Below are 12,981 nucleotides of genomic sequence, written 5' to 3' on the forward strand. Positions count from 1 at the left end.
AGTATGGTCCATGAAAGTGCAATTTCATATAAAAATGCTCTATAACTTCAGTATCTAAATACAGTTAAAAAGTGACCAGAATGCAGTAGTTTACGTTTCATTTTCAAAAAATTTTTAGGTGGAAGACCTCCAAAGCCCCCGATTGCAGGAGGGGGACATCCACTCCCGCACATATCCCCTTCGCCACTTCGTTGCTCAATAACAATCGTCGATGGCAAAAATTCGCACCCCCTTTTCAAAACACTGGCTACGGGCCTGCTTATGTAACAATTTGCGTAAACTTTATATCTAGTTTTAAATTATTTGATTGCTGGATATTTAATGTTTATTCTCTGGGATCGTGTAATAATATTTGAGTACCAATTTTGTCACACAAATCCAATACAGATTCTGAAAAGATATTTTATTTTATTTCAGTCTCATCCATTTACATTTACAACATAGTATATACAATATATAAAAACACACATAACAACATCTGTAAATGGCCATTCAAATTTGAATTATAAAAGACTACTTTTGGTGTATGTTGGTGTGTACGATGTTGCATTTTCGATGTGTTGTGATTACGGACATATATCGTCAATGAGAATAGGTCTTGTTTATGGTAACGAATGGAGCTTTGTCCAGTAAAATATTTTTCATATTCACGTCTACCAAAAAATTTCTCCCATTTTCATTGATGCTTTCCACCATTTTAATAAATAATGAATTTCGCCGAAACAATGACAATAACTTCATTTCTCTATTTATGTTAATCGACCTATGCTCACTCACCGGTTCAATTACTATGAATACAAGAGCCAGCGACGAAAGTTACTCTGAAACAATTAACATAATAGATAATAATGGACAATCACTCTTATTTTCACTGTCCATTAAACATTTCATTGACTGACATCTTTCTCTTATACACAATCAAACATAAAATGAAACAAATGCATAACACCACGTTTCGGTATAATGCTTTATTGATACATTCAGTACAAACAGTTTATATCATCAGCTCAATTGGTGAATGGCCTTTCACTCCAAAACTTGAGTCTGAAATAATTATAAAAGAAATGGGCCGTGCTCTGTGAAAAGGGGGTTTAATGCATGTGCGTACAGTGTCATCCCAGATTAGCCTGTGCAGTTCGCAAAAGGCTAATCAGGGACAACACTTTCCGCCAAAACTTTATTTTTGCTAAGAAGGGAACTGCACAGGCTAATCAGGGACGACATTTTCCGCTTTTATGATATTTTTGTTTCAAGAAAGTCCCTTCTTAGCAAAAATAAAGTTTTGGCGGAAAGTGTTGTCCCTGATTAGCCTTTTGCGAACTGCACAGGCTAATCTGGGATGACACTGTACGCACATGCATTAAACCCCCTTTTCACAGAGCACGGCTCATATGTAATGTCACAAATAATACAATATTGCTTTGACCTTGACAGTTGATATATATCACGTGAATTATTTTGTTATAATGTTAATTCGGAATAAATCTCAACGTTAACAACATCAATCTGTAATTATTCGTTGGTAAGTGACAATATTATGATAATCGATTTAAAAATAAATTGATATTTTACAACTTACAAACAACAACTCATTAATAATATTATAATGATAACCTTTATTATATATTTACAATAATCTTTTATTCATTTTGCGGTTTTCTCCCCACTCGCCCTTGTCTACCATATGTTTTATTTATACATTAATAATGTTTTATATAGAAGTGCGAACAAGTGCGAACATAGGTTAAAAAAAAACGTTACGTAACATCTACATGGTGGTAATCCTACAATAAATCTTATAAGCCCGCTTAATTTGTTGAATGTCAATATTTGTATTCCAAGTTTTTTTTTGTAAAAGATTGTTGACTTGAAATTTAATGCATTTTGCATAAATTGTGTGAATAACTGAATCTTAAGTACAAATAAATATATAAATTAATATAAATCAATGTAAAAAGAAATACATACGTTTACCGATATGAATTGACGCCTTTCTTGCCATTATCAGGGCACAAAACTCGAATGATGATAATAAACACGAACACTGAAATGTATATCCGTATGCGATTGAACTGTTCGAATTAATACCAACTAACAAGCTACAAGGAAATATTAATTATAGAAGCATTTTGCACCATGTATTAATCGTAGATTGTTGTTGAAAATGTTTTCATGTAAAATTTAAAGACTAATACAATAATTTGGATAAACATTTGTCATGAATGTTGCATACATTAAAATAACTTTTTGTGCTTCCATTGGGAACGTTTCCTCCAAATTATTAGTACGCCCACTTATAGTACCAGTCGATTGTCACGATTACCATCAAAACTGTTAAAAAGTGTTAATTGTCCAAATATATACGTTTCTGTAATTGTGAGAAACAAATATACGGGCAAAATAATTAAATGTTTGTATGTCATAACTTACGGAAAATCAGGATCGAAAAAATATTAGGATCCTCCGTCTGTTTCCAGTAGTAGGCGGAGGCGGTCGTTAAGATGCTCGCAACAAGCAAACTGACAGCGCCTAGGTGAAACAGCTTCATTGTCGAGCCTGAATTAAATCAAGTATAAGCTATATGATATAAAATGTCGCCTTTATATTGAAACACATATTATTATATTATATAAGATAAGACAGTAATGTTTAACAAATGAACTGCATGTACTTCATGTTTGTTTTAATTTGTAATTTAATTATGTAATTGTAATGTCAGAAGAAGTATTACAAAATTAAAGCAAACCTTGCACAACTGGATCCAATAGTTTCAAAACTTTGTTTTTCTATCGTTACTGCTTGTAATTTATAGTGTGCTCTCGTCTGCCAATGTAGTCATCGTGTGCAAAACGTATATTGTAGTCATCGTGTGCAAAACGTATGTACAGTCAACACGCGACGTGTCAAGACGCCCCGACATCTCGGAAGAGCTAAAATTAAGAACTTACATTTGTGTGTAGTGGTTTTTTTGGCTATATGATGAATTTGAACGTTCATCTTCAAACGCAGTTTTGAGAACTTAGTAACTTCAAGGACAAATGTTTATTATTAAAATATTTACATTGGCGGGACATTCGGTCGGATTTGTTGTCAAGGTCTGCATCACTATCGCCCACAGCGGATTTGCGCATGCAATGATAATACTTAGTGCACATATCTATTTTAAAGATCAATTATATCTTATACATAAGGTTTCATATTATTGTTATTCTTCAAAAAGTTGAGAATATATTTCAATTATCATTAGTATTATTATTATTTGGTCGTAATTTAAACAATGAATCTGGACGAAGTTGCTTGACATAATGGGATATACATGAACTCTTTATTTTTAACATACAATTTAAACATATCTTTACCCAAAATATTGATTTCCTGATGTTTAACCTACGGAATCCGGATAGAGCCAAGTTGATTGTCGACCTTCGATGTCGACGCACGACATTCAAGCGACATTCTCTCGACGCACGATACGACGCGCGACAAGCATGCGACACTCAAGATTTGAGTGTCGCATATCGCGCTGGGTTTTAGAAAAAAAATATTGCAGAAAATCTTGACTGTCGACTGAATTGTCGCGCGTCGTATCGTGCGTCGAGAAAATGTCGCTTGAATGTCGTGTGTAGACCTTCGAGCGCGACACTCGACATTCTCTCGACACACGATACGACGCGCGACATATATGATATATCGCGAAAATGTCGCCTGTCGACCTAAAAATCCCTAGGTCGACACACGACATTCTCTCGACGCACAATACGACTCGCGACATTCTCTCGACGTACGATATGACACTTGCGCGATATATCGAGCAAATATCGCGCAAGTGTCGCTTGTCGACCGGTGTGGGAGTATTTTTTTCATCTGCAAGCAAGGTGTTATAGTAACTTTTTCAGCTAAAGTAAAAATAGCGGCATCTTGTAGCAGCAATAACAGCAGCAGCAGCAGAAGCAGCAGCAGTAGCAGCAGCAGCAGCAGTTGCAGCAGTAGCAGCAGCTGCAACAGTAGTAGCAGTAGCAGCAGTAGCAGCAGTAGCAGCAGTAGCAGGAATAGCAGTAGTAGCAGTAGTAGCAGCAGTAGTAGCAGTAGTAGTAGTAGCAGTATTAGTAGTAGTAGTAGTAGTAGAAATAGTTGTAGTAGTAGTAGTAGTAGTAGTTGTTGTTGTAGTAGTTGTTGTTGTAGTAGTAGTAGTAGTAGTAGTAGTAGTAGTAGTAGTAGTAGTAGTAGTAGTAGTAGTAGTAGTTGTAGTAGTAGCGGTAGTGGTAGTGAGACTGGTAGTAGTGGTAGTGGTATTGTGGCTGGTGGTAGGGGTAGTAGTAGTTGTAGTAGTAGCAAAATCAGGAGTAGTAATAGTAAAAGTAGCAGTGTAGTATAAGTACCAGCACCACCAGCAGTAGCAGTAGTAGTAGTTGTTGTAGCAGTAGTATTAGCTGAATTAGCAGCAGCAGTAGCAGTAGCAACAGTAGCGGCAGTAGCAGCAGCAGCAGTAGCAGTGTTAGTAGTTGTTGTAGCAGTAGTAGTAGCTGCAGTAGAAGGAGTAGCAACAGCATTAGTAGCAGCAGCAGCAGTAGCAGCAGCGGCAGCAGTAGCATCAGCAGCAGCAGTAGCAGCAGAAGTAGCAGTATCAACAGCAGTAGCAGCAGTAGCAGGAGTAGCGGTAGTAGCAGTAGTAGCAGAAGTAGCAGAAGTAGCAGCAGTAGTAGTAGTAGTAGCAGTAGTAGTAGAAGTAGTAGCAGTAGTAGTAGTAGTAGTAGTAGTAGTAGTAGTAGTAGTAGTAGTAGTAGTAGTTGTTGTTGTTGTTGTTTTTGTTGTTGTAGTAGTAGTAGTAGTAGTAGTAGTAGTAGTAGTAGTAGTAGTAGTAGTAGTAGTAGTAGTAGTGGTAGTAGTAGCAGCAGCAGTAGCAGCAGTAGCAGCAGTAGCAAATAAGTGCATAAACATTGCATGCTTTGCATTTTCCAGATTTTTCATCAAGAGTCAATAACATGAACTGGAATTGTTAACTCTTTTAGGTATTATCTGCCTATGGCAATGTTGAGAGCGAGCTGCACATCATAATTATGATATTGGTTCTTATTCCATGAACAATGAAATCAAAGCACAATGCTCTATAATCTGTAGATTATGTAACTTTTTCAATTGTTTATCAGTCTATTAACAACCATTTATTGTAATAGCCTTACATATAGATGACACACGTGTTTTTTATTCAGAGATAAATAATTGATGGAACTTGGAAATAATTTGATCTGGAAATTTTTTGAAAATTGGGAACCTTGATTCTGAATTTTGTCAAACATAGTTTTGTTCCGTGAATATAGGATATCATGTTTTGCGTTCATTATGTTATGGATTTTGTTGTTCTTCTGGTTTAAAATATATAAATAAATCTCATGAAGAAAAGAGAAGCTAGTTGTTAAAATTTTATTGATAATTATATAACACAGCAAAACCTGACTGCAAGAATGTTGAGTGGACTTATTATTAAAATAAAAGTTTCTTTCAACCCAGTACAATAAAATATGCATCATTTAAAATGAACAAATCATAAATTATTACATGTAAGTGTGTCATGAATCAAAAGTAAAGAGCATTTAGACGGCTATAATATACATAATGCATGCGCCTTAATTGTTTTACCAGATTGCATGTTCAGTCCACACTTATTAGGGAGACACTTTCCGCTTTTGTCGTATTTTTCTATGAGCGAAAATCCAGTTATGGCAGGAAGAATCGCACCTGATAAGCCTGTGCGGATTACACAGCCTAATATGGGACAACACTTTGTACATGCATTAAAACCTCTTTTTACAGAGCGAGCCTCAAGTATTTATTAAATGATTAATTAATTCTTCTTACATGATTTGTTTAAGAAACACTCAGAAAACTCTCAGTAAAACATGTTTATGTGATAGCAGGCGCAGGAAAATTAGTTGAACTTGAAGTAAAATTATTCAGGAAATGTACTAGAAGTTCCAAGCTTAACTAAACAGCACTGTCATTTCAAGCAACACATCGAATAAATGTCTTGTTACTCGATAGTGTGCACGAAAATCGTCGATATTTTCTGGTATTCCCATGTAATTTGGTACTGTATGATGTTCTTGTTTAGAGAGAGTATACTCAAAATACTAATACGTGGGTGTAAAATAGCGTGAACCCAAACAACCATACTCGCAACAATCACGCACCAATGACTGAATTTTGACTACTACTCTAGTAGTGCTATTATTACTGCTGCAGCTACTACTACTACTACTTCTACTACTGCTACTATTACTACTACTACTACTACTACTACTGCTACTGCTACTGCTACTACTACTACTACTACTACTGCTGCTTATACTGCTACTACTGCTACTGCTGCTACTACTGCTTCCGCTCCTACTACTGCTATTACTCCTATTTCTGCTGCTGCTGCTACCATTGCTACTACTGCTACTGATGCTACTGATGCATCTGCTGCTACTGCAGCTACTACTACTACTACTTCTTCTGACTGCTTCTACTGCTGCTGTTGCTGCTAGTGCTGCTACTGCTTTTAATGCAGCTACTACTACTACTAAAACAACTACCAATACTGCTACTGCTGCTGCTACTGCCGCAACTGCTGCTACTGCTACCGCTGCTACTGCTTCTACTGCAGTTACTACTACTACTACTACTACTACTACTACTACAAATACTACAAATGCTATTGCAGGTGGTACTGGTACTGCTACTACACTGCTACTGTACAATTACTACTACTGCTGCTACTACTACTACTGCTGCTACTTCAGTAACTTCTGCTACTACTGCTACTCCTGCTACTGCTGCTACTTCTGCTACTGCTGCTACTACTACTGCTACTGCTGATACTGCTGCTGCTATTGCTGTTGCTGCTACCGCTGCTGCCGATACTGCTGCTGCTGCTACTGCTGGTACTGCTTCTACTGCAGCTACAACTACTACTTCTACAACTACTAATACTGCTACTGCTGCTGCTACTGCCGCTACTGCTGCTACTGCTACTGCTGCTACTGGTTCTACTGCAGCTTCTACTACTACTACAACTATTACTACTACTACTACTGCTGGTGGTGCTGGTACTGCCACTACACTGCTACTATTACTATTCCTGATTCTGCTACTACTACAACTACTACTACCACTACCACCAGTCCCACTACCACAACTACCAGTATCACTACCACTACCGCTACTACTACTACTACTACTACTTCTACTACTACAACTACTACTACTACTACTACTACTACTACTACTACTAATACTTCTACTACTACTACTACTACTACTACTACTACTTTAGTCTACTACTACTACAACTACTGCTACTACTACTACTACTACTACTGCTACTACTACTACTACTACTGCTACTTCTGTTACTACTGCGTCTCTTGCTACTGCTGCTACTGCTGTTACTCCTGCTACTGCTGCTACTTATACTACTGCTGCTACTGCTGCTGCTGCTACTGCTTCTGCTGCTTCTACTGCTGCTGCTGCTACTGCCGCTGCTACTGATGCTGCTGCTACTGATGCTGCTGCTACTGCTTCTACTGCAGCTACTACTACTACTACAACAACTACTTATACTGCTACTGCTGCTGATGCTGCTGCTACTGCCGCTACTGCTGCTACTGCTGCTGCTGCTACTGCTTCTACTGAAGCTACTACTACTTCTACTACTACTACAACAACAACTACTGCTACTGCTGGTGGTGCTGGTACTGCTTCTACACTGATACTGCTACTATTACTACTCCTGACTCTGCTACTACTACAACTACTACTACCACTGCCACCAGTCCCACGACCACTACCACTACTACCAGTCTCACTACCACTACCGCTACTACTACTACTACTACTACTACTACTACTACTACTACTACTACTACTACTACTACTACTACTTCTACTACTAATACTAATACTACTGCTACTACTACTACTATTGCTACTACTACTACTGCTACTACTACTACTGCTGCTACTTCTGCTACTACTGCTGCTACTGCTGCTGCTACTGCTACTGCTGTTACTGCTACAACTGCTGCTACTTCTGCTACTACTGCTACTACTGCTACTGCTGCTACTGCTGCTACTGCTGCTGCTGCTACTACTGCTGCTGCTGCTGCTGCTGTTATTGCTGCTACTAGATGCCGCTATTTTTACTTTAGCTGAAAAGTTACTTTAACATCTTGCTTGCAGATGAAAAAATTACTCCCACACCGGTCGACAAGCGACACTTTCGCGATATTTGCTCGATATATCGCGCAAGTGTCATATCGTGCGTCGATAGAATGTCGCGCGTCGTATCGTGCGTCGAGAGAATGTCGTGTGTCAACCTAGAGATTTTTAGGTCGAGAGGCGACATTTTCGCGATATATCATGTTGAATGTCGAGCGTCGTATCGTGCGTCGAGAGAATGTCGAGTGTCGCGCTCGAATGTCGACACACGACATTCAAGCGACATTTTCTCGACGCACGATACGACGCGCGACAATTCAGTCGACAGTCAAGATTTTCTGCAATATTTTTTTTCTAAACCCAGCCCGATATGCGACACTCAAATCTTGAGTGTCGCATGATTGTCGCGCGTCGTATCGTGCGTCGAGAGAATGTCGCTTGAATGTTGTGCGTCGACCTCGACGGTCGACACGCGACAATCAACTTGGCCCTATCCGGATTCCATACGAGTGTCATATCGTGCGTCGAGAGAATGTCGCGCGTCGTATCGTGCGTAGAGAGAATGTCGCGTGTCGACCTAGGAATTTTTAGGTCGACAGGCGACATTTTCGCGATATATTATATCGAATGTCGCGAGTCGTATCGTGCGTCGAGAGAATGTCGAGTGTCGCGCTCGAAGGTCGACACACGACATTAAAGCGACATTCAAGCGACATTCTCTCGACGCACGATACGACGCGCGACAATTCAGCCGACAGTCAAGATTTTCTGCAATATTTTTTTTCTAAAACCCAGCGCGATAAGCGACACACAAATCTTGATTGTCGCGTGATTGTCGCGCGTCGTATCGTGCGTCGAGAGAATGTCGCTTGAATGTCATGCGTCGACCTCGAAGGTCGACACGCGACAATCAACTTGGCCCTATCCGGATTCCGTATTTACCCGTCTTTCAAACAAGTTTCCTTTACATACATGTGTATTTTTAATTGACACTGTCGTTGTCCCCATTTGTTTATTGTTGTGCAAATTGATTTTACCACCCAGCTTTGAAACAATAAGGTTTCGGTCCGCCCGATAAGGTCTCTTTCATAAGACTTGTCCGATCAATATCGAGCCGGCCCACTTTTGATCCTATTTTAATTAATTTTGACCAAACCAATAGACATGTTTAAAAATTATTTATCGTCTCTACACAACTTAAAATTAATTACTCGTTTCTGAAGAAAGTTCGATTAAAATTCGTTATTGAAATAAGTCCTCATGTTTTAGTTACGTATATTAACTCGTCCAAGTCACACCAAAATATGAGCGTCAAGATCCGATCACACAACTGCACACACATATAGATGTTCTCATTTATTGGTTCAGTTCTTAATATGTGTCTTTGTAAATGTAATATATTTACAATTATCCCATTTTTATCATGACATTTTCGCCGTGATTGGGCACTTTTTTGTATGAAATTTACTAGTTACCCAGATAACAGATTTCATGATCTACACTACTGTTCATACCCGTAGCCAGGGGGGGGGCGTTAGGTGCGTTCGCACCCAATCTTTTTTGACGAGTAAAAAAGTACTTTAAGTTGCAACCAACTTTATTTGATGCAAAAACGGTTATTTATTTTTTCCACGAACCCAGTGAGTCTTCGTACTCAAGCGTTAAAATAATGTTGTTATCAATATGCAACCGACAGTCACCATATAATTAATTTCTCGATTAAGTCATTCCCAAGATAGCGCGTGATTTTTATTTTCAATTTTTAACCGTAGAATTGTTATAATCAACAGAAGTTTTGACAGCAAAATTTGAGAAGATCTAGGAAGCCGGTTTCCGCAAAATGGAATTGGAATCTTTGTTATAAATGGATATTTGTTTTCTGTATAATGCATAATTATAAACCTGGCACTCTAATCCGTATAAAATCGATACTTATTTACAGATATTTGATACTATATTATTGTTTTGTAACTTTTGTCATCTTTATTAATGTCGGTTAAAGCCATAACTTTAATATATATCATAAAAAAATGATGAAGCCACGACTTATAACAATTACACATTGTGCACAGCATTTTCGACAGACTGCGTTGTCTTTTTGTTATATCCCCGTACAACCATTTTCGGATCTCCTAAATGGTTTTACAGCAACAAAAATATCAGCTATGCTCAAGACAGGCTAATGTTATTGTTGAATGACAAGAAAACAAATCATTTCTACAAAGCAATGTAGCTTTTTTGTAGTTTACCAATACTTAATGGCATTTGTTCTGCTTCACAAACATAACTTTCCACAATGTTTTAATTATGTAAAACTTTACACTAGGAATGTCCTACTGTCAAACAGTTGTTATAATGAATCTAACACGTTATAACATATGATCAGGTGGACGCTAACGTTTAATGTCCATCAACTGTGATTGATCCTGGGCAATTAAGTACATCTTTGTTCTTCGAAGTCCTGATCTACATTGTTAATGACTTTGATCCCATAGGGCCAGTAGTTTGTGGTTATAGTGTGTATAGAAGCCTTAAGCGCTATATTTTACTGAAATTCGTTTAGAAAAAGATAACTTATTTGTTAAAAATAGTTTAAAACAAATTGAAGTAACCAGTCATACCATTTTGATTTCTTTTTTAGTATTGATGCAGATAAGAGAAGACCCAGTTTTGTAAATCAGTGTTTGTTGTACAATACACTATTAGCACGTTTAGAGCAATGCTAACCCTCTGGTACTATCCATAGTAACAGACAAAATTGTTTTGAAAAAAAGTCAAATATTTACATTTAATTTGCTCGATTTATGAAAGGTAGAATGGTGGAATGGTGGAACACACCAATTTTATCAAGATTCCAAGATTCCAATAAATAATGATATTTTATACCGTTCTTATTGTTCGAATTAACATTCTATAAATGTGCTGTTGCATAGGTAAACAAAGTGTGTGCGCGCATACTAGTGTCGGGTTAAACACCGTTTAAAATTATGTATATCCGTAACTGATCAAAAAAGGTGGTTATTGAAAAACGTGGGGGGAATACAAGTATTAGTATGTTATATCATATTTCATGTCGATCAGTCACTGAGTATGATCAATGAAAGTGAAATTTCATATAAAAATGCTCTATAACTTCAGTCTCTAAATACAGTTAAAAAGTGACCAGAATGCAGTAGTTTACGTTTCATTTTCAAAATTTTCTAGGGGAGGACCTCCAAAGCCCCCGAGTGCAGGAGGACATCTACTCCCGCACATTCCTCCTTCGCCACTTGTTGCTCAAAAACAATCGTCGATGGCAAAAATTCGCACCCCCCCCCCCCTTTTCAAAACCCTGGCTACGGACATGCTGTTTTGCAAAACGTGTTTTGAGAAATACTTAATCAGGTTTTTGCTAATGAACAAAAACTGTCACGTTACCACAAAAGCCAACGTCAGTAGTCATTTTTTGACAACAAACAGCCGCACAAGGTAGGTTTTTTTCCAATATCTTTGCTGATCATCCTCTGACTTTCATACGACCTAGTGCAGGCAATATGGCATGCATATAGCTTTCAATCAGTATATCACGCGTTTTGTGTGTTGCTGTGGTTTTCGAGAACACTTCGACAAAAATTTCCATTTAAGAAGCAAACGTAAGTTGTACAATTACAAAGAGTCAGTGTTCTCGAAAATTAACGATTACAGAACTGTCTATGCTTTACCGGACGAACATATATTACATATGTCTATGCATTAACAAACAAAAATATTTACCGGATAATAAATAAACGTTTATAGAGTGAACACAAATATGGCAAACGTCAGTAGTACGTTTAGGAATGACAAACGTCAGTAGCAAAAATATGCAAACGGCAGTAGACGAATATATACAGGTGTTTAATTTAATGAAAAACATGTGAAACAATATAATTTATGCTAATTTATATTTTATTAACAAGATTGATGTCATACTGCACGACATATATAAATTCTGCAACAACAAAAATACGTGGATTTTTTATTTATTATAATTACAATACACAGAAATCACCATAGACGCCATTTAAATGATACTCAAATTTTACAGAAAATGTTCAAACAAGTAAAATAGTATAAGTCACAAATCAATTGTAAATAAAAATAAAATAAAATAATATGCAATCTTATTGATTTGTGACTTATACTATTTTACTTGTTTGAACATTTTCTGTAAAATTTGAGTATCATTTAAATGGCGTCTATGGTGATTTCTGTGTATTGTAATTATAATAAATAAAAAATCCACGTATTTTAAAGAACTGGACTCTCATCGTTCCATTTGTTCAGTCCTTCTGAGCAAATAATCTAATATTTATTTTAAATATTGTGACAATTTAAGTATGACGAAAAAAAATCCAAGTACACATATGTGTACATAATCTCCTGAAATACGGTGAACCGCTGTATGCCTAAATTTTTTTCTTGTAACATATGAAATACATGTAATTTACACTCGGACAAACCATATAAACCATATACATGTAGAATAAACGAATGTTCACGTCTGTACTTACGGAAGATGAGGATGTTAAAGATTCCACCCATTCCTCCGCTTCCGCCGCCCGCACCGCCTAGACCACCGCCAAATCCGCCCCGTGCCCGTATCCACGTGGGGAAATAGCACCGGCACCCCCAAATGGGCCATATGCGGGCATGCCATAGAAGGTGTCAATGGCGGTTGCCATGAGCACCGTACTGAACACGCACAGACCGATCAAAAATACCCTCATGATTGTATCTTCTCGGTATATCACACAGTGTCAT

The 12,981-nt window shown here is 37.5% G+C and overlaps 1 long non-coding RNA gene across 1 annotated transcript; it reads right to left on the reverse strand.

Annotated features, from left to right (window-relative positions):
* Positions 1-542: 542 nt before the first annotated feature.
* LOC127837289 (uncharacterized) lies at positions 543-2,842 on the reverse strand. The gene is made up of 4 exons (XR_008029218.1): positions 2,747-2,842; positions 2,431-2,556; positions 1,969-2,044; positions 543-1,044 (listed from the first exon to the last, which is right to left on the reverse strand). It is a non-coding gene; the product is annotated as an uncharacterized LOC127837289 (long non-coding RNA).
* Between the last annotated feature and the right edge of the window lie 10,139 nt (positions 2,843-12,981).

Source organism: Dreissena polymorpha, chromosome 7, assembly GCF_020536995.1.
Source record: "Dreissena polymorpha isolate Duluth1 chromosome 7, UMN_Dpol_1.0, whole genome shotgun sequence".
NCBI lineage: Eukaryota > Metazoa > Mollusca > Bivalvia > Myida > Dreissenidae > Dreissena > Dreissena polymorpha.